Source organism: Chiloscyllium plagiosum, unplaced genomic scaffold (genome assembly GCF_037043375.1).
Source record: "Chiloscyllium plagiosum isolate Xiang-an unplaced genomic scaffold, Cpla_swu_hap1 HiC_scaffold_4, whole genome shotgun sequence".
Classification (NCBI taxonomy): Eukaryota; Metazoa; Chordata; class Chondrichthyes; order Orectolobiformes; family Hemiscylliidae; genus Chiloscyllium; species Chiloscyllium plagiosum.
Window position 1 is genome coordinate 48623586 of NW_028270142.1, and position 22934 is coordinate 48646519.

The window sequence follows — 22934 nt, forward strand, 5'->3', positions numbered from 1 at the left end:
GGCCTAACCAATGTCCTGTATTGCTGCAACATGACCTCCCAACTCAGTACTCTGACTGATAAAGGAAAGCATACCAAATGCCTTCTTCACTATCCTATCTACCTGCGACTCCACTTTCAACAAATTATGAACCAGCACTCCAAGGTCACTTTGTTCAGCAATACTCCCCAGGACCTTACTATTAAGTGTATAAGTCTTGCCCTGATTTGCCTTTCCAAATTGCAGCACCTCACATTTATCTAAATTAAACTCCAACTGCTATTGGCCGATCTGATCAAGGTTCTACTATACTTTGAGGTAACCCTCTTCACTGTCCACTCCACCTGGGGTGAGACAAGAATGCAGCTTTTGGTGTAAAGTTTTTTCAGACATTCTGAAGTTGTAAAAGACACTATATAAATGCAAGAAATGGCTCAGCAGCTCTTCATGTTATCATAAAAGACAGATGACCTTAAAAGTTATGTTTCTATTTCAACACTGAAAATGGGTGATGAGGAACAATGCCAATGGTACCTCAAATTCCAGGAAAAGACTCATTATGCTTTTATAAACTCAATGCCCCCAGACTAGGTAGCATTTAGGACTCACTTACCATATTTCCCATCTTCATCCCAGTACACCACTGCCCCACACCTCTCTCTAACATCTGCCACATAATCGCACAAAAAGCATTGCTGAAGCATTTTAAACATCTTTCGAAAGTAAACATCACAATTTAAAAAGAGATTTGTGTCTGCCATTGCTTTATTCCAACAACTAATGATGGCTACCCTCAGTTTCCTGAGCCAGTCACCTCAACTCCAGGACATCCCTGCAGGGTTTAATCAGGAAAGTGTCCTAGGCCCCACATCTTCAGCTGCTTCATCAATGACATCCCCACCCACCACACCTCATGAGGCCATAAATGGAATGTTCAGCCTTACCTTTTGCACTGATACGTTCACTCCCTCTCATTGAAAACTGTGGAGATTCTCCTCCAGTTAGTTGTTTAATTGCCCGACACCATTCACGGCTGGATGTGGCAGGCTGCTTAGATAAGATCTGTTGATCTCTTAGCTATGTCTAACCCATGCTCCTTATACAGCTTCACATATAAATAGCCCTGAATTATCAGATTGTTCACCAGATTGGCATGTCATTTTAAGTCCTGCTTCTTCTCTTTCTTTCCATTGGAAATTTGGGATGGAAGGTGAATGGAGAAGCTTCAGATTGATATTCTGCCTAAAATGCCTGAGCCTCTGAAGATAATTCTCAAATTTGTTTTTTCCCCACCACAGGGAATTTTCACCTGTTTGAATGTTTGGCTTGGAAAAGAGGTTTTCTAGAGCACTCTTGTTTGCCAGTGTAGTCTTCTTGCCAGCAAGTAGTGGTGTGAAAGGAACAATTCAGGCTTACTCCAATCCCCATAAGACTGAAAGAAACTACAGTACATGCCATGGAAACTGAAATGCCTCAGGTTTGCATTTGTTCCCAGTTGTTGGGAATGAAATTTGTAGAAATGCTCTGTGTTTTCTGTTTGGTGTGTGGAAGCTGATCACTCTGTTATGATCACAATTGTCCTATTGCAACAGCATCAAAAATTATTTGCTCAGATGTGGGTAATTTCTATTAACAAACATGCAAATGTGAAGTGTTTTGCAGTCAATGCAATAATACCAAAGATGGCAAGTACACATTTGCTGCATATTGTACAATAAACATCATTTGAGACATTCAATAGCCAGGTCTTTATTATGTAAATATGTTTTGTTTTGATACAATTGTTAATAATTTCTAAAGCAATAGTTACTATGCAAACAACATCAAATCTGATTTACCTGATTTGATTCATTGTAAAAAATCTCTTCTTTGAGCAGTAAAAACCTCCCATCTTCCAAAAGCTTAACATGGTGACCTGTCCATCAGGAAGTGAATGTCTGTAACTTCAGCCTGGTCAAGGGTAACAAGGTATTTTAGACGAAGCAGCTGCAAAGCATATATGTACTATGCATGGACAGGCATGAAGTTCTGCGGTAGTCATTTGCAGATGTTAATAAAGTAATATCTTTTCACCATTTTGTCAAATTTTGTTTCACAAAACATGAACAATGCACTTTTAAAAGATAACCCATTATTGCAAGGGTTCTTCTTATTTGTGCATGTGAAGTTAACAATACTAATATGGTATTTCTATTTTATTAAAGTATTAGGACATCAAGTCAAGCCCAGCAGATCAAATTCAAAATTTCACACCTCATAGATGAGCATTCTGCATCTTAAAAAATATTTTTCATTCATCTCAAAAACAGAATGTGTGAACAAATTAGCAAAGATGTGGATAGTTGCAAATATAATTCCATCTAATTCACCATGGAAATCATTAGAGCAAATATTGGAACACCTAGGCAGCCATATTGAAGTACTCAAGTATCTCTTGGCAATGTTAGCACTACGATATTGTCAGTGTCATTTTGTTACACAAGACAATAGACATGCAGAAAATCCAGCTGGGATTAGGTAGGTTCAATGGGGTAATCAGATCAATATTGTTCTTAGTGAATGGCAGAGCAGGCTCAAAGAACCAAGTGACCCACTCCTGTTTATGATTGATATGGTCTGTGTTTTTCTGTATGTTCCTATGGTGCACTCCTGTTAATGACTGAAGAGATCAACCCACGAGAAGCAGGTTCTATAAAACAAAGAGCCACAGATGAAGTCGCTATCAGGTGTTATTGTGGGCAGTTGATTTGGGTGTTAATTTGCATTGCTAAGCCACTGATTGGCATTGTGTTACACACCGGCCAAAGGTGATGATGCCATTTCCATCGCTGTTGGCTATGGGTGAAGAAGGATATGAAATGATTCATACCAGATTGAATGCAATAAACATTGAGAGGGAGTCATAGGGACCTTGTGGGACAGAAATGTAGGATTTCATGGGAGACAGATCTAAGGTTAGTTCCTCCCAACAGTAATTTTAATGACATAGAACCTATTCTTACAATCTATATACAGTTAAAGAAATGCAATGAACTATATCTTGTTTACTCTACTAGTCTCTTCTGAAAAGACACTTAGTCCCTCAATACTCCCCAGAGGCCTATTATTCATTGTATATATCCTTCCCTTATTAGATTTCCCAAAATGTATCACCCCACACTTATCAGGTTTAAATTTCACCTGCCATTGTTCTGGCCAGTTTACCAGCTGATCAATATCAGATGGTAACCTGAGACCATCCTCCTCACTATCAACAACACCAATTTTATCTCATCTGCAAACTTACTAATTATACCTTCTGCATTCACATCCAAGTCATTAATATACATAACAAACAGAAAGGATTCCAGCACTGGCCCCTGTGGTCCACTACTATTCATAGGCTTCCAATCACACAAGCGTTCCTCTACCAGCACCCTTTGCCTCCTACTTGCAAGCCAAGTTTGGACCCAGTTGGCCAATTTGACTTGAATCCAATCAGCTTTCATCTTTCGACCAGCCTTTCATGTGGGTCGTTGTCAAAGGTCTTGCTAAAGTCCATGTAAACTATTTCAAATGCACTACCCTCATCAATATATTTAATTATCTTTTCAAAAAACTTAATTATATTATTCAGATGAAATGACCCGCCAACAAAACCTGTGCCGACTATCCCTGATCAATCTGAAGCTTTCTGAGTGTTGATTAATCCTGTGCCTCAGAATCCTTTCCAAATACTTCCCTTCCACTAATGTTAGACTAATGATAATTATCTGGCCTATCCCTGCTGCCTTTCTTTAACAAAGGAACCACATTAGGCTCCTACAGTCATGTGGCATTTCACCTGTGGCCAGCGAAGTATTAAATATCTCTGCCAGTGCCCCAGAATTCTCTTCCCTTGCCTCCCATTGCACCGAATAGTTCCTCCTTATTAATCTTAACAGGTTTTAGAATTTCACCATCACAAATGTATTCTCCAGCCCTGAACTCTCACTATACTACTTTTAAAACACTCTGACTTTCCAAATATAGATATCTTCAAGTAGCTCCTCCCAGTCTATGATTGCCAGATTCTGTCTAATGATATTGAAATTATTATGTGGACGTGCTGGTGTTGGACGACACCAGGTTACTGTCAAACGTGTTGCGATATAACTCAGTGTTGTGTGATATCTGATATTTAAATTGGCCTTTCCCAATTTCCTCCATTCCTGATGAAGGGCTTATGCCTGAAACATCGATTCTCCTGCTCCTCAGATGCTGCCTGACCGGCTGTGCTTTTCTAGCACCACACTCTCGACTCTGACCTCCAGCGCCTGCAGTCCTCACTTTCTCCTAGTTGATTTTCTTCCCCCAATTTTGACACTTAATTTCTGCACAATCCTATCACTTTAAGTATGACTTTTAAACTTAAAGAGTTATGGTCACTATTTCAAAATACTCACTGAACTTCAACCATTTGACTGGTTTCATTGCCTAGAATTAGGTTTGGGCACTGGCCCATCTCTAGTAGGACTATTTATGTACTGGCATAAAAAAGCTTGCCTTATTGCATTTTAAAAATTGCACCCCATCAAAACCTTTCACAACAAGTTAATCCTAGTCGATGTTAGCAAAGTTAAAATCCCCGACTATTTAACCCCATTCCTCTCACACTTCTCTATGATTTGCCTAGTCCCTAAAGATACCTGTTGAAACTTTATTGCTGGAACAGCACAGCAGGTCAGGCAGCATCCAGGGAACAGGAGATTCGACGTTTCGGGCACAGGCCCTTCTTCAGGAAGAAGGGCCTGTGCCCGAAACGTCGAATCTCCTGTTCCCTGGATGCTGCCTGACCTGCTGTGCTGTTCCAGCAATAAAGTTTCAACTTTGATCTCCAGCATCTGCAGACCTTACTTTCTCCCTAAAGATACCTGCCCTCAATTAAAGATTCTAGATGACTGTACACACAACAATCACAATATATGTTGACGTACCCCAAATCTTACTGCAATTCATACCTTTCTGACACTTTCCTCAATGTTAATATAATTCTTAATGTATTATTCTTTTCAAATGCTGGAAGAGCTGCATTTAAATTAGGCTCTCATAGTTAAGTCATTCTCTTAGAGTACTCAGGTAAAATTATTAAAATTACAGCATGTAGGCATTAGAAATTGAGGAGCGTTGAAAATCTGGCAGGCTTAAGACCAGATGATGTGCAGCTCACAGGATCATGAACTGGAAGAAGTTACAGGATACTAAAAGGTGAGGGCATGGAGGCATTTGAAAAGTAGGCCGAGAGTCTTGGTCACAGCTAAACATATTTTTATCTCTCATCTCATCAAATTGTGTACAGTTGATTTTACAACTGCATAGGAAAACTTGCAGGCCCAAGCAGTAAATGCATTTAACTTTGAAACAGCTGGGTAATTTAGACTATGAAGAGATTTGCTTTATACAAATGTTTGATGTGAAGAGTGAAGAGTATGCTTTTGGTCTTCTGCTGGTGAATCTGATAACAGTTAAATATTAACCATTAACATTGCTCAGCTGAATCATTCATTGTTTCATAAATGAAAATTACATTTACCTTCAGCAAATGTCTACATTTTACCCAGCATGCTCGGGAATGGGTGCTTCAGGATAATCAAACAGGGAATTACGTTACGCCTGGCATGAGACAAGGTGCTGCTCTGGCATGGAGGAGTTGAATGGAGAGGGAAAGCAGCTGGGCAGTCAAGTGCACAGCACAGCAGGGCACCACAATAAAACCACTGAAGACCAGACTGACAATCAGAGTCGAAAAGTATGGCACTGGAAAAGCACAGCAGGTTAGGCAGCATCCAAGGAGTAGGAGACATGACATTTCGGGCATAAGCCATTCATCAGGCTGACAACCAACATTACAACCTTCAGACTTTAAATTGACAACTCAATTTAAATTTTTAACATTGAGTTGTCAGTTTCATTGACAGTTCATTGGGGCAGTATAACTTTTCATGGAGGACAATAACCAAAACTGACCCAATCATTTCATAACTTCAATGCAAGAACTACATTGGCAGATTTGCAGTCTGTTATTATTCAAGCATTTTTTCAAAAGAATGCATTAGCTGACACCACAACTGACCAATGTTTTAAAACATCAAGCTGCCTAAAATTCCACTTCCAGTTGGTAGAGTGCCGATAACACAAGGTTTATTTTACATTGCTCTATCCAATCGTTTTTAACTGTCAAGATTTTCCCAGAAATCAGAATTTTATGCAAGGAGCACTGCGATGTCAGATGTACCATCTTTCAGGAGAAAACAAATCTAAGTAAGGCCCCATCTGCCTGATTGTGTGAAGATTAATGATGCAATGGCTCTATCCCACAGAACAATAGGGGAGACAAATATGTATCTGTAATGATTGTAAAAAGGTCAACTCATAGAATATGAGTTCCCTGACTGGGGCTGTTAATCTGGTCCAATTGGGGAGCCCTGGCTGACAGACATAAACAGGAATGTCAGAGGTTCTATTCACTCTGAGAGCTGGCTCTGAGGGAGATCTACACATGTAAAGGACATGTAAATAAAGAGTGACTAGGTGACAGGATACTGGCCTCTGTGGAGTTATCCTTCAGATATACTAAAAACAGATTAATAGGTGTCATCACGTTGCTGTTTGTGGAACTTGCAATGAGAAACTTGACTGCCAGGCTTCTTGTATTGACTACATTTCAGAATCTTTTATTATCAATATGTGTCTTGGTATGTGTCTGTCTCTTGTTATGATCAATAAAGATTGCCAGAGACAAGGATATTATAAACTTTACCTTTAATTAAACATTGTCTTCTAACTATGTATAAGGCAAGGCTTAGTTTGAGGCTTTAAGAAGAAACATCTCTCAATGGAGTCTGTCATAAACTGATCTTACATCACCACTTCTGTTGAATGTATATTTATATATGTAACACTACATCTCCTCTCCAGTGTTTGATACTATTTAATATATCATCTACATTATCCTTTAACTCCAGCCTACATCTCAGTCTTCATCAAAACCTGAAAGAACTGCGAATGCTGGAAATTGGAAACAAAAACTGAAATTGCTGGAAAATCTCAGCAGGTCTGGCAGCATCTGTGAAGAGAAATTAGAGCTAATGTTTTGGGTCCAGTGACCCTTCTTCCAAACAATTCTGCAATCCATTTGGTTTTGTTGCTGCAGTCATTCTGGAACACCAACCCACTGATTTTATTACAAGGGAGATTTTCACCTGATGGACCATTGATTCAGTTTCTTTCTTCAGCTTCTGTAAAGGTGGACACAGAGCTGTGCAAGCTTAATGGCTTAGTAATGAACACTTATTTTTGGATCACATGCAGTTGTTTCAATTTCTTTCCCCTTATACTGAAGTGTAGCATTTAACTGGCCAGATCCTGGACCATGAATTGAAGACATTCCTAAGAATGGCGTAATATAGTTGACTGCCTGAATATGTCTGGCTTTCACCACTGGTCTGTGTCTGACTCAGCCGAAACTCCCCCTCCACTGATTAATTGGAAGCTTGTTTTATTGTCTACTGATGCAATATTAGTTCTCCAATAGTTTCCATCAGATGCAGTAACTTCTCCCAGATATGGCACTTCATTGCCTTGAACAACTTGAACTTTTTGAATGTTACTTGCTTTAATAGTTCTTTGAGGAGAAAGTGAGGGCTGCAGATGCTGGAGATCAGAGCTGAAAATGTGTTGCTGGAAAAGCGCAGCAGGTCAGGCAGCATCCAAGGAACAGGAGAATCGACGTTTCGGACATAAGCCTGAAGAAGGGCTTATGCCCGAAACGTCGATTCTCCTGTTTCTTGGATGCTGCCTGACCTGCTGCGCTTTTCCAGCAACACATTTTCAGCTTTCATCGTTCTTTGTTTGGTTTCTGATTTGGGAGTTTTTTTTCACTGTGACATACAGCTTTAAAATGTCCATTCTTCTGACAACAATGGCACTCTACATTCTTGGTGGGACAATCTTTGCATCGATGCAGCCCTTTCCCATTTCACCACTTCACCAAGTACATTGCGTAATGGCATGCACACTGCATGCTCTCCCAGCCTTTGCATCGTTAGTTTTCTCTGTGAAGTCTCTCTGTCACCTTGAGTAAATACAAAAACTTACTTTCTCACATCTGCCTGCCTTCTTAACTGCATGGCTTTTGATCATGTTAAATAGTTCTTCAATTAGCGAAAATGTGATAAAATCTCCTTTAAAATTCCCACAACAGTGCAATCTCAAATTAATTAATCAGTCAGGTTCTGTATTTGCAATTCCCAGCTAGTCGATATAATCATTAATAAAGAAATCTACGCTCACTTTTCTTCATCGAGTATGCCAGTTGAACTTTGCCTTTTCTATTATTGTGTTTCTTCTAACACTGAAATATGTATCAAACACTTTTATAATATCTTTGTGTGCTACAATTTCTTTAATAATGGAATGTCTGACCGCAAATCATCTGTATGAAAATAAAAACAGAGAATGCTGGAAAAAAAACTAAGCAGGTCTGGGAGCATGTCAGAAACAGAGTTAACATTTAACATTTAAGATTCCTCAGCATATTGGAAAATAGTGGTTTTTGTGCCATTGACAAAGGGGGAAGAGGAGTAAGTGGGTGAGTTGGTGAGGGTGTCCAGGGCAAAACATAAAGTAAGTCCTTATGGTAATATATGGAGGGATTGAGATGTAGAACAGGTATGAATCATAGGTTTGATAAAGTAAATTAACTCTCCCAAAAGCAAAGCCAAGAAAATACAAACTTGATACATGGAGGGAGGTGGTTTTGATCAAAATGGAGGACAGTATTCATGCTTTGAAGACATTGAATTCAACATTAAGTCATGAAGGCTGTAAAGTGCCAAAGCAGAAAATGAAATGCTGATTTTCCATTGCATGGAGCTTTGTTCACTGCAGCAGACCCAGGAAGGACACCCGGTTGGCATGGGTGCAGCTAGTTCATTGAAATGGCAAGCAACTGGAAAGCCGAGGTCATTGTGAAAGATGGAGTGGAGCTGTTCCTTTATCATCAAGAGCTTTCCATTTGTCTTTTTATCTAGGCACCCTCACCAACTGTTTCACTCATTCCTCCTCCCTCTTCTCACCAATAGAAAAGAACCCTAATTTTCCAGCCACCTTCAGTTCTGAATAAGAGTCTTTGGACTCGAAATATTAACTTGGTTTCTCTCTCCATAGATACTGCCAGTCTTGTTATATTCTCTCATTTTATTCAGAAGTTCCATGTCTGCAGTGTTTTGCTTTAATTTTAGGTCATTTGTACTGTCAGATATTGTGTAGAGAAGGGTACTGACCTGTTTCTTGCGAGATTCTTTACTAGTCCAAAAACACTCGATGCCTCATAAACACATATTACAACCTCTGCCCTTTCTCAGTTCTATTTGGGCTTTTCACGTTTTACTCCAGTAAGAGGAAGGTATACTTCTTGACTGCCCGTTCCTCTTGCTGTTTCCACTGCTGTTCTTTCCTGGGCTTTTATTTCCCATGCTGCTTTATCAACGACTGTTTTTTTTTCCCACTAGCATTTTCTCTGGCCAGAATTTTCATTTATTGGCTGTTCCATTGTCTTTATCGTTTTTTTTTTGCTACTGTTTTCATCGCTGTTTTTCCAAAGCCTATTCTGTTTTCTTTTCCATACATCCATCATCGGTTATCATCATTGCAGGTCTGAGCTTGTTTGTGTCCATGACGAGGGTTAACATAGATGGTGAAATTTAAAGATTCACAGAAGTGTTATGCCACAGAAGGAGGCCGTATGACTCATCATATCTGTGCAGACTCTCCAAATGAGCATTTCACTTACTGCCACTCTCCCTCCTTCTCCCAGTAGTCCAGTTGAATGCCTCAAATGAACATGTCACCACTACCACATTCTCAGGCAGTGTCATGGAGTCATAGAGTTGCACAGCATGGAGAGTGACCCTTTGGTTAAACTCGTCTGGCCAACTAGACATCCCAGTCTGACTTGGTCCCATTTGTCAGCACTTGACCCATATTCCTCTATGTCCTTCCTATTCATATACCCATACTACTATTAATGGAAACCCTTAAGTGGCAACTCACCACCATCGTGATTCACTAAGTGCCATGCAGCAAATTTGAAAAATAAATACTTTTTTTTGTTTAAAGGCTCCTTGGGTCAGGGTGCTGTCAAGGGGTGGGGAACACTTTGTGCCTGACCAAGGCACCCAGCATTGAGAAGCAACCTGTAGCCAATGAGAGCCACCCCTGCCTTTACTGCCAAAGCCGCCCCCATCCCCCACCTTATAAGCTCTACTTACGATCCTCCCTCCCACCATCAGTTACTAGATCCTGCCCTTCAGTGGGTGCAGCTACTGCATTCTGAGTGCTATGTCTCCGATTGGCCACTAGCTCAGTGCATGGCTTGTCCCACTCCCTGCCCACTATCCTGGGGTCCTTAAGTTTAGGAAAGACCTGCTGTTGGCCAACTAAGTGCCTATTGACATCTAATATGTCCGGCCTCCTCAAAGAAAACAAGTTGAGGCCCTCAGTTTTCCAGGTAGCAGCCAGGACCTCTGTTGCATCCATTAAATATTTCAGATTGGTGACCTGTGATTATAAGTGTAATTGTCTTGACTGCTTAGGATCTCCTCATATGCAAAGAAAGGAGTTCTATGCCTTAAAGTGTTCTGAAAAATTACATTACTTACAGTGTGGAAACAGGCCCTTCGGCCCAACAAGTCCACACCGACCCGCCAAAGCGCAACCCACCCAGACTCATTCCTCTACATTTACCCCTTAACCTACCACTACGGGCAATTTAGCATGGCCAATTCACCTAACCTGCACATTTTTGGACTGTGGGAGGAAACCAGAGCACCCAGAGGAAACCCACGCAGACACGGGGAAAATGTGCAAACTCCACACAGTCAGTCGCCTGAGGCGGGTCTCTGGTGCTGTGAGGCAGCAGTGCTAACCACTGTGCCATTGTGCCGCCCACTTCTGCCATGTAAACCTAGCACATCACTTTGAAATGGTAATATTGGATAAGAAAATAACCCATTCTGGGGTGATAAAATAGTATGTATGATGCTGTCACAATTTATCTAGTCAACTTCACACAGAGGGTGGTGCATGTATGGATTGAGCTGCCAGAGGAAGTGGTGGAGGCTGGTACAATTACATTTGAAAGGAATCTAGATGGGGTTATGAATAGGAAGGGTTTAGAGGGATAAGGGCCAATTTCTGGCAAATGGGGCTAGATTAGTTTAGGATATCTGGTCAGCATGAACAAGTTGGACCGAAGGATCTGTTTCCATGATGTACCTCTCAATGACTCTAACTTCACTTACATTTATTACACTACTTTGATCCTTGCTATCCAAGGAGCAATCATAATTCATTATGAGAACAAAAAGATAATACATTTATCCTGTACAGGAAAAACATCTTCATAAGTCATTCACGGTCTGACCACTTTTTGTGGGCTATGAATGACTTCCTTGTTGACGTAAAAATAGCATATCCCACTGTTCCCCAATGAGGATCAGCTGTCTAGAATGTGGAAATGAATAAAACAAATAAGCCACAGTAATAAAGAGCAACTGCAACTAATTATTAGATTTAAAGTCCCCTGCTGTCATGAAATATAAAAGTTAATCTTTTTTTTTCCTTTGGTTTCATGACCACACTTTATTAATGAGGTAGTACTTTGAGAGCAGCTCTGTTTGCTTTCTGCCTCAATGATAATATTAATGCTGACATAGAATAATGTTTGAAGCACTTCATTGGTACAGCACACTAACATGTTGCTTATTGTCATAAAGGGCACTCAATAACTATATTGTCATTATCTCTGACAATTAGCTTATCATATGCCTGTTGCTGATGTGATACCTTAATTTACGTCAAACTAAGTCTTTGGCTGTCATGTTCACAATAAGTTAAAAAAAGATTTCTTAGGGTTAATCTAAGCACATAATATTTTGAAAAGCACAATTTCCTTTCGAAAACATGCAAGATGAAACCATTTTTCCGCAAATCAATGTTGCTTCTTACATCACTGGTAAAGCAAACAAAAATGGTCTCTGCCTGAACGAGAAAACATTATCAGACCTTTCATTGATGCCAGCAGCATTACATTTTAATTTGTCACATTTTGAGAATATGCAGGATGCAAGGGCTGTTCTGAGTGCCTGCCATTGTTCTGTCTGAAGAAGGAGAAATACACCACACAATATTTTCCTCAATCGAACAATTATGTCATCAAAGTAAAAGATCATTAAACTTGAGTCATATTATCACAACCCTAGTCAGTGTTTGTTCAATTATTTTTCACAGTGAATGCACACAACCATTTTATAAAATGTACTATGGTCTTTAATCATGGTCTGCTTTTTTGGCAACGTGGTTGGTATGGGAGAGTCACTCGCTGTTAGGTGAAGCCATGGTTGTTTTTAACTCCTAGGTCTCTGTAACTCCTGGTCAGCCATTTCCTGCCTGAACAGGAAGGCAGAAGATCACATAGCTAGGAGGCTTGTGTCTTAGCACACTGTAGGTGGTGGGAATGGGATCCACAGATATCTCAAGCAGCCTGGGATTGGGAAGTGCAAGGACGAAGGGATTCCCTGTTAAATCCAGCACAGCTCATATATTCTAGTCTCAAAAAGGAAAATGAAACTCTGCTGCTCACTCACAAGTCCCAGTCCTCTAACACACATTGAGCTCACTGGCCTAGTCTTCTGTTCAGGAACACCTTGATTTTAAAATTCTCGTCCAGTTTTGAAATCCTTGGCGTTGTCTTTCCCCATCACTGAATCTCATCCAACCCAAGACTCTCCTAGATATCTGCATTGTTCTACTTCTAATTGTAGTTCTTGTTGCACAATCTGTATCTGACTGTTCTGATGCTGAATCCCCTTCTGGTAGGTTAATTTGATCTGGTAGGAAATTATTAACATTTAACCCCTTCAGCTCAAAATTCAAACTGGAGTTGGGTCTCAGTGATATCTGTGTGGCCTGACATGCAAATATGGAGAAGATCCCTTCTGGCATTGGACAAGTCTCTTTGAAGCTTGATCAGGAATTTGTGATCAATATTGGAGGAGCATTCAAATCAAATCTACCATGTTATATACAGGGATGCCAACTTACTGCACTGCCTGAGAAGCTGCGCGTGATGAAGGTTACTGCCACTATCTACTTCAAGTTTAGAAAACTACATGATCTATTCAGTCCAGTACAGTAGAAGAAAAGCACTTCCTGATCTAACTAGAAAGGTTTCTTGCAGTTAATAAAATATTGTTTATTAATGCACGTTAGCAACTGTTTTCAAGATATATTGACATAGATACTGAGCTGGATCTTAAGATAGTTTGGCCAAGTGTGAGCTACGTTGGGTGTTTTGGAAAGTTTTTCACCATAAGGACTAGCACTGTATTTTTCCAAACTCGCCTCATTAGCTACCTGCCCTGCCCATGGAGTGTCTCTCATGTAATCCTAGCTCTGACAATGTATGGCATTACCAGAACAATTCACCACTCCATGGATATTCACCAAAGACTGGCAACCCTTGTGTCTGCGCCATCTTTGAAAGGCCGTTGTGCACCCACATGAGTGTTGACAATCCAGTTTCACCCCTCACTGGCAAGGTAATGACACAGCAGTCACAAAATCACAAGTTAAATAGAACATAATTCGCCTGACTACCACTTGCTCACAGATACAAGCCCATTTTCTCATCCTCGTTGCCATTTAACTATCATTCCACACACTTTACCTTTTGTAGCTACATCCTATCTGAAAACCCTTTTATACATTGTATTCCTGTCTCCAATGCCCACAGTAGATCCATTGCTGATGAGGGGACTATCACATGCCGTTAAGTTATTGGCCAAGTCTGAACTTGACCTTTATTTATAGTGGCAAAAGGGAACCAAAGCAAAAAGAATTATGCTGCAGTTCTCCCCCACAATAAAAGCCACTTGCTGTTTACTTTGACAGTCCATGACATTCTTCAGCACCCAGCTAGCACCCGCTGGAACAGGTATCATCAGGCCTTGTCTGCATTGTGGAGCCCAATGCAGCTGAGTCCTGTTACCCCCAAGGAGAGATTCTTCATTCCAAATGTCTGCATTCTTCTCTTCGGAAGACTGCTATCATTCCTCAATTCTTCAGCATCTATCATATCATCTTGTTGCCTGCTCTAATTTTGCAGAGCCCAGCACACTAGGATGTGGCAGCACATTCTGTGCAGACTGTATTGGAGGGGCAGCCTGGACCACTCTAAACTGTGGGCCCACATATTCAATAGCCCCATTATCTGTTCTGCCACAGCCCTGGTTGTAGCATAGGCACCAACTTGGTAAAGATGCTGCACCAACTGAGCGACCAATGTATTATTTCATAATGGAAGTACCCATTGTGCTCCAACACCCTTCCCATTTCAGGCCCACCTCAACCATTCCATTTTCCGTTGCATTTATTAGAATTTATTTGTGCAATAGATGGGCCTACATCCAACAAATGAATTTTAAAAAGCCCATTGTCACACTTACATCATTGATGATGCAGCAATGTCCTCCTTTTGCCAAAGTACTTGTAAAAATTTCAGAAGCAATGGGGCATTTTTGCTTGGCTATTGCTGCTAACTCCTGCATCACTGAGGTGACAATGTTAGTTTAGCCAGCACGAATGGCATGGTGCAATCCACTTTTGACCAGCCTTCAAAGCCTAAGCAAGTTCACTCTATAGGTATTGCAATTGGGCAAGTTTACAAATGTTTGCCAATGAAATGAGGGAGTTTGCAAATGGGCGCTTCATGTCGTCTTCCCTTTGGGATCCCAAAATTTAGCAGACATGGATCTCACACTGTCACCCATCAGAGTGACACTGACTCTGCCCACCCTGGGCGTTGCCCCAGCCATTTATCAATTGCATACTCATTTAGAGAATGATAAGTGATGGTCGGGACCACAGTTCATAGTGGACAATCTCAGGACAATGCTACACCCGGTTGACAGGTTTCTGCCTCCCCATACCCTCACTGCCCACAATGATCCACAGCCCCCAGCCCTCAGGCAGCATGTCCCTTTATACTTTGTACTATCCTATCAGCCTCAATATGGAACCTCATGAACTACAACTCTCAATATTGCATGCAGCATTTCCACTTACAATCTCTTACCCATCTCATTCCCCATAACTAGTAAGACTTCTTGCCCTCTGCACTTCCTACTCACTGGACACACTTCATCACCTCTTGTGCATCTGCTCTTCTATCATATCATATTAATCCCACCCTTTGTCTCATTGCTGGAAGTATTTGCCCACACCTGGGCTAAGGGGCAAGATGGGAGTGGGGAGAGGGTGTGGAGGAATTCAGGCCTTCATTCTACTTATTCACCAATCAACCCACATCTCCTCCCATAACAAAGCACAATACAATTCCTAGAGGATGAATATGTTCATGCAAAAGTATCCAATCAACTCTTTTCCCACTCGTTCTGAATTCCTTAAAGGTACCATGGGGCAGCACGTTGGCTCAGTGGTAAGCACTGCTGCCTCACAGAATCAGGGATCTGGGTTCAATTACAGACTCTGGTGACTGTCTGTGTGGAATTTAAATGTTCTCCCCGTGTCTGCGTGGGTTTCCTCCAGGTGCTCTGGTTCCCTCCCACAGCCCAACAATGTACAGTTTAGGTGGATTGGCAATGGTAAATTGCACGTAGTGTTCAGGGATGTAAAGGTTAGATGCATTAGTCAAGGGAAATGTAGAGTAGCGGGATTTTGAGAAGATTTGTAACTCAGGTTGAGGTGCTGGATGTAGGTTTGCTCGCTGAGCTGGAAGGTTGAAGGTTTTCAGCTGGAAGCTGAAAATGAATCTTCCAGCTCAGCAAGCAAACCTGCATCCATTAGAGTAGTAGGGGTATGGGTCTGGGTGGGTTACTCTTCAGAGGATCCGTGTGGACTGGTTAGGCCATATGGCTGTTTCCACACTATAGGGATTGTATGATTCAACTCCAGCACACACTTGTAAGTCACACTGAAGGCTGAGCAGCCTGATGGTTGTGAACCATATAGGGACATTGTGCTGTATACAGTTGGGATGGTTGGGACAAGTTGGTGAGCTGTAGCCACCAGCCACTCTGACGTACATGTCAGGAATTTGCATTGTCAAGTTTCAAATGGGAGGAGAGGCAAATTGAAAGTGTCACAAAAATAAAGCAAGTTGGACTAATAATAATAATATGCAAATGCGTAGAGACAGGAAGTCACAACTCAATAGCATGATTCTAAAATTGCCATTCGGGGAAAAGTACAACACCGTTTCTCATCATCAAACTTCTGATATATTTCATTCTTGCTGTATTTTTCCAACTTTCTCGCCATTGATACATCACATCAGAGAGACGAAATTTCCAACTATTGTTACAGAGACTTTGAGGAGGGTGAGATGTGAGGTCTCACACCTAAAAGGTCTTAAGCTCCTCCAGTTACAAGTCCATATAATGTCATCATAGTGGATGATGTTGATAGCATTTCTCAGTATTAACTCTTTCAGATCCATATATAATAGCCAGTGGATACTAACTTACTTCTCAACTAGTGAGTAATCTAGGCAATCACATTCCCTGATTCTGGGTTGGGTAGGACTAAAAGCGCACTTTAAGGAAAAGAAGTCAATACTTACAATTTATAAATCCAAGTAATTATTCACTTTTACCTTCCTCCTTTATCTTTAAAAACAATACAATCATATTCATGTTACAATATAGGAAGGCAGAAATTGACTAAAAGTATAGTTGTCACAAAATTAAACACCACCCACTCCACCATTATTCCAAAAGGCACTGACATCTGCTGAGGTTCAAAACAGCAACAACTTTCTTTCTGCATCATATATTTAAAACCTTAAAATGTCCACAGATGTGCCGAGGAAGATTTGGCACCAAGCTACATAAAGCGATTTCGGACAGGAACCAAAGGCTTGGTCAGAGACGTCTTAAACAGTGGCTTAAAGCTAGATAGAGAGACAGATATGGTTACAAGGGAATTCTTGAGCTCAGGGTAAAGGTAACCAACAGCCATGGATGCCAATGGTGAAGTGACTAAACTCAGTGATTATAGTGTACATTAAAAGCACGATATAAATGCAATTTGTTATGGTTCAGAGTTTCAGGCAGCTCACTGGCATTTTTTGGCTACACGTCACTCAGAGGAAAAACTTGTAAACTCCACTTCTATAATCCAACAAATATTGATCAGGATTGTGGGAACCCTGATTTGATCTCACCCCTCTCACTAGTGCAGGGCATATTTTTTTTATTGCTACACTAACAGATACCAGCTACTTCAGTATTGTTCAGGGTTTGAACTTGGCCATCAGTGACTCAGCAGTGTGTTAGAAATACTTTCAGTCATCAGGCTGCATCAAGTATCTTAGAGATATGAATGGCTATTAGGTTACAACTTAGTAGAGCAAAGGTTTGCCAAATGCAAAGATAGCAATCTCAGTCCACTGCTTTCTCAAGTCTTTGATGCAAAACCCTTTCTTCTATACGAAGTTTGCAGCATGAGAAAACACAAAATATGAAAATGAAAAAACAATTGCACAGCATGGTGAATTAAGCTAAATATTGCTCTATTAGCATTTTAACAGCAACTTGTTTCTTTTTTTCACTTTCATGCATAATGCTGGGGATAATTTCCTAAAATGCACTAAGTGGGTGTGCATGAATGTACTTCATATCACACTTCATTGGAAAGCTTCATTTATTTCCGAGTAAATTGATGTTGAATGGGCAAAAACATTATGTAAAAGCAATAACTGACAAAAGAATGAATTATACACTTCAGGATTATTAAGGTACATGAGCTTGTCTCTCGATATGACAATTACTGATGCATACCTGTCTGGACAATCAATAGAACAAGAAATTATTATCATGTAATGATTGTTCATTATGCTATCATAAAACATAGATACTAACACAAAATTATATCATAAAACCATATTACAATCGATACCTACATTTTACTGCTATAAAAATGACCAAAATTATCAATTACCTCATAAACTTTGTTTCTGAAATCACAATGTAACCAAAATAGTCATAATTACAGGGCAGGTCTATGTGTACAATCAGCTGAGGTCCTCAATCAGGGTATTTCATGCAACCACATTGAGGTACAAAAGGTCAACTAAGCTAGTTCTAAGAACAAACAGAGCTTCCTCACCTGCATGACTTCAGAGGACTTTGTTGCAAAGATGCTCATATTAAGTAGAGCTGGATTTCAAAGCACTGGAAAAAGGCTATACAGTCTCTTTTGCTTATTCTGCTGTTTCAGTTAGATGATGGGTAATCTGTGTCTCATCTCCAGCTGCCTGTCTTGGTTCTCTTAATAACATTACCAAACAAGTTCAAAAAGTTCACAATACCATCACCACCACCTTCACCCTCATACTCAATCTTCCAGCCTGAACAGCTTCTAAGCAAAAAAGATGGCAAATTTCCACTATCATTTGTGTGGCAAAGTACTTCTGCTCACAAGGGTCCAGCACTGATTTTAAATGGTGAAGATCATGGTTTGGTTGTCATGACACTGGCATATCCAGAGGCCCAGATGAACACACTGGTCATAGAAGGAGTAAAACAAAGATTCACCGAACAAATTCCTGATACTGTCCTTCGAGGAAATGTGATTCTGGTTGGATCGCTATGATGGAGCTGGAGAGGATGTTGGCTAAGCCACAGCTGGAGTACTGTATGCAGTTGTGGTCACCACACCATATAAGGAAGGATGTGAATGCACGGGAGAGGGTACACAGGAGACCCACCAGGTCGTTAACTAGGCTGGAGCATTTTGGTTGTGGAGAGAGGCTCGGCCTGTTTTCTTTAGAGCAGAGAAGGCTGAGGGGGGTCCTGAGAGAACTACAAAATTATGAGAAGTACAGATAGGGTAGGTAGGAAGAAATATTTTCCTTTAATAGAGGGTCAATTCCTTGGAAGCATAGATTTAAGGTAAGAGGCAGGAAGTTTAGAGGAGATTTAAGAAAAAGCTTCTTCACCCAGATTGTGATGGGCATCTGGCACTCACTGCCAGAAGGGTGCTAGAGGCAGGAATCATGACCACATTTATTTAGATGAACACTTGAAATGCTACAGCACAGAAAGCTATGGAAAAGTGCTGGAAGAAGGGATTGGAGTAGATTGGTGCCTGATTCCTAGTGTAGGCACAATGAGCCAATAGGCCCCTTTCTATTCTGTAATACTCTGTGACATTATGTATCTATATTCTCTGGAGTTTAGAAGAATGAACAATAATCTCAGTCAAACATACAAAATTCACACAATCATAGCAACTGATGGAGTTTCCAATGAAAAATCTGGAATATAAAACTGTCAGCGATTGTTGTAAAAACTCATTTAGTTCACTGTTGACCTTTAAAGAAGGAAATCAATCGTGTTCACCTGATAAGGCCACCATATGACTCCAGAACCACAGTGCTTTATGCTTCACTCTTAAATGCCCTCTGCAATGTCCTAGCAAACCATTTAATTCATGGACTTTTTAGGATGAGCAACAAATGCAGTTACTGTCAGCAAAGAATAATGTCATAAAAAATGAAAATAAAAACTAATTTTAGACCCCGGATTCTTCCTCCTCAGCTCCTGCCTTCCCAGTGGATGACCCTCCCTATCACATCTCCCTTGGCCAAAGCCCATTGTGATCTATCTGCTGCCCAATTTTGACCTCTCCTGCCCTCGTTTGCAGTTCTCAAACTGCTGACTCTATTTGAATGAGGCCTGTGTTTCAATATCCAAGATGCGTCAATAGTTCATCATTGAGTACATCAGCATGTATGCCCTCTAGAGTACATGGTGATTCCAACAGCTTGATCAGATGTGAAATGGGGAATGACAGCCATATTCTCAAAGACACACCTACTATGAGCGTGCCACCAGCACCAGATCAACAGGGTCTCCAATGTCTGCAGTGTAAGGTCAATCGGAAACAAATCCTGAAATGATAACCATCACAGTCAACTTGTTGCTAACCAGAATACCTAGAGTAAAACCTTTGTGGAAAACACCAGACTGAAAACAGAAAAAAGAGTTTGGTAGAAATTAAAACTTGCCAAGCCCCGCCTTATTGGTCAGTTGTGGAAGGGAATGTCATTCACAAATTGGATGGATGTCAGTCCCTTGATAGAGCATGTAAGTGCAAAATACTACAGATGTTATCTACAAGATACACTGCAGAAATTCATGAAAGATTCTTAGACAGCTCTTTCAAAAGCATGAATATTTCCATCAGGGGCAGCAGATACATAGCAACACTACTACCAATAGGTATCCCTTAAAGGTCACTCACCATCTTTGGAAATACATCACCGTTCCTTCACGATTGTCGGGTCAAATCCTGGAATTCCCTCCCTAAGGGCATTGAGGATCAACCAACAGCATGTAGACTTCAGCGGTTCAAGAAGGCAGCTCATCACCACCTTCTCGGGAGCCATTAGGGTTGGACAACAGATGCTGGCCCAGCCAGCGACATACACGTTCCATGAGTGAATATTTTTTTTTAATGAAATGTTGGAAATTTGAAACAAGCAGAAAATGCAAGAGAAACTCAGAAAGAAACTCTTTCAGAATGAAGAAGCGTCCTACTGGAATCAAAACGCGAACTCTGTTTATCTGTCCGCATATGTTAGCAGACCTGCAGTTGTTTCTTCAGCATTTCCTGTGTTTGTTCCTCAATAGCTCATCATTGAGACGGATGCCATTGACACCGTGTTTACAACTGCATGAGAAAAGTTGTGAATGGAAACTGATCTGTTACAATTATGATGCATCTTAGCACATCATTACCCCAGCACATCCACCCCCGCAGTACTGTTTACGTAAACTGTTGGTGCAAAAATCCCCCTCAACCAACATCGCCCCCATACATGGATATTTCAAGAAACTAAACATTACAAAATAAATTGCAAACTTTTGCAGTTTGCAAATCCAAGAAAACTGTTGAAGTTTCATGCTTTCAAAGCTATTCTTTAACATAGTAGAAAGATTTTGAACTTGCATTCTTGTGCCTGATGACCTACGTTGGCTCCCAACCAGGCAAAGTCTTAAACCATAAGAACATAAGAAATGGAAGCAAAAAAGTGGCCATTCTGCCCTTTGTGCCTGTTCCATTATTAAATGAGATTGAGACTGATTTTCCATTTCAACATTGCTTTGCTGAACTACCCCAGTATCCCTTGATATCTTTAATATGTATAAATCTATCAATCTCTTCAAAGGTTCACTATCCTCTGAATGTAGATATTCCTCCTCAATTCAATCCAAAGTGGTTCTTCCACTTTTTCTGTCCCCGGTTTCTTGATACTCCAGCCAAGGCAAACCTCCTTCCTGTACCTACCCTGTCAATCCTGGTAAGAAATTTGTCTGTCTGAAAGAGATTCACCTCTCATTCTTCTAAACTCCAGGCAATATAGGCCAACTCCATTTAAACTTTCCTCAGAGGACAATAGGAAATTATTTTGAAAGGATGGAATAGTAGATTGGCAATTGCTAACATTTAAAGAATTGATACATAATTTATAACAAAATAACATTCTTTTAATGCATAAAACGCAACAGGTTTTGGGCGGCACAGTGGCACAGTGGTTAGCACTGCTGCCTCACAGCACCAGAGACCCGGGTTCAATTCTCCGCCTCAGGCAACTGTCTATGTAGAGTTTGCACATTCTCCCCAGGTCTGCCTGTGTTTCCTCCGGGTGCTCCGGTTTCCTCCCACAGTCCAAAGATGTGCAGGTCAGGTGAATTGGCCATGCTAAATTGCCCGTAGTTTTAGGTAAAGGGTAAATGTAGGGGGTATGGGTGGGTTGCGCTTCGGCGGGGCGGTGTGGACTTGTTGGGCCGAAGTGCCTGTTTCCACACTGTAAGTAATCTAATCTAATCTAATCTAAATGTAGGGGAATGGGTCTGGGTGGGATGCTTTTCGGAGGGTCGGTGTGGACTTGTTGATCCAAAGGGCCTGTTTCCAGCCTGGAAGTAATCTAATCTAAAGGACTTGAACCATTACAAACAAACAAAGTGTTTGTTTGATCAAAGGAAAATACCTATCACATTGTCAAAAAGTGACAAGCCTGAGAATTGGCAAGATTTTAGAATTCTACAAAAGAAGACCCAGTAAAACGAAAAGTCACATAACTCAAAGAAGTGGGTACTTACTAGACAGAGACCATTGGGAGTGGTTTAACTTGAGGGTCACCATACCTAGGCAAGGAGACAGCTTGAGAAGGAGAGTCCTTTAGAGTAATCTTAGCTGATGTGGAAATTAGTCAGGGTAATGTAAAGGTAATAGGGTAGGGGAATGGGTCGGGTGGGATGCTCTTCCAAGGGTTGGTGTGGATTCGTTGGGCTAAATGGATTTGGAACTGATTTGGTTTACACTTATTGTAATCCCTCTGCAGCAAAAATATCTTTCTTAGGTAAAGAGACCAAATGTGTACACGATATTGCACTGTATTTGTTTAGTTTTTCTCCCATTTTCTTGTTTCACATTTAAATTATCTTGATTCTGCTTGTAATAAACATACATTTGTGTTTGGACATCTTTCTCCTTTTTACGTATATAGAAGCTTTTACTTTCTGTTTTGATGTTCTCGTTAGTTTTTTCTCATGCTCTATTTTAGAAGGTCACTTTGGTCAATTGGCTGGACAGCTGGTTTACAATGCCTGTGTTTATTCATAAAATCCATAGAATTCCCAGAGCGTGGAAACAAGCCATGTCTTCCAAGGTTCTCCACAGGAACATTATCAAACATAATTTGACACTGAACCATATAAGGAGATAGTCAGTCAGGTAAGATCATTTTTGAGAACTATAAAGGATGAGAGAGCGTTAAAGAGGCAGAAAGGTTTAGGGAGAAAATTCCAGAGTTTGGTAGCTGAATTCCTTATTAATATCACACTTCC

At 40.7% G+C, this 22934-nt stretch overlaps 1 long non-coding RNA gene across 1 annotated transcript in view; it reads right to left on the minus strand.

Annotated features, from left to right (window-relative positions):
- LOC148150138 (uncharacterized) overlaps positions 1–20475 on the minus strand; it is a 165924-nt gene extending 145449 nt beyond the window's left edge. The window contains exon 1 of the long non-coding RNA XR_015756836.1: positions 20326–20475. This is a non-coding gene — a long non-coding RNA (uncharacterized LOC148150138). The remainder of the gene's footprint in view (positions 1–20325) is intronic.
- Positions 20476–22934: the final 2459 nt, after the last annotated feature.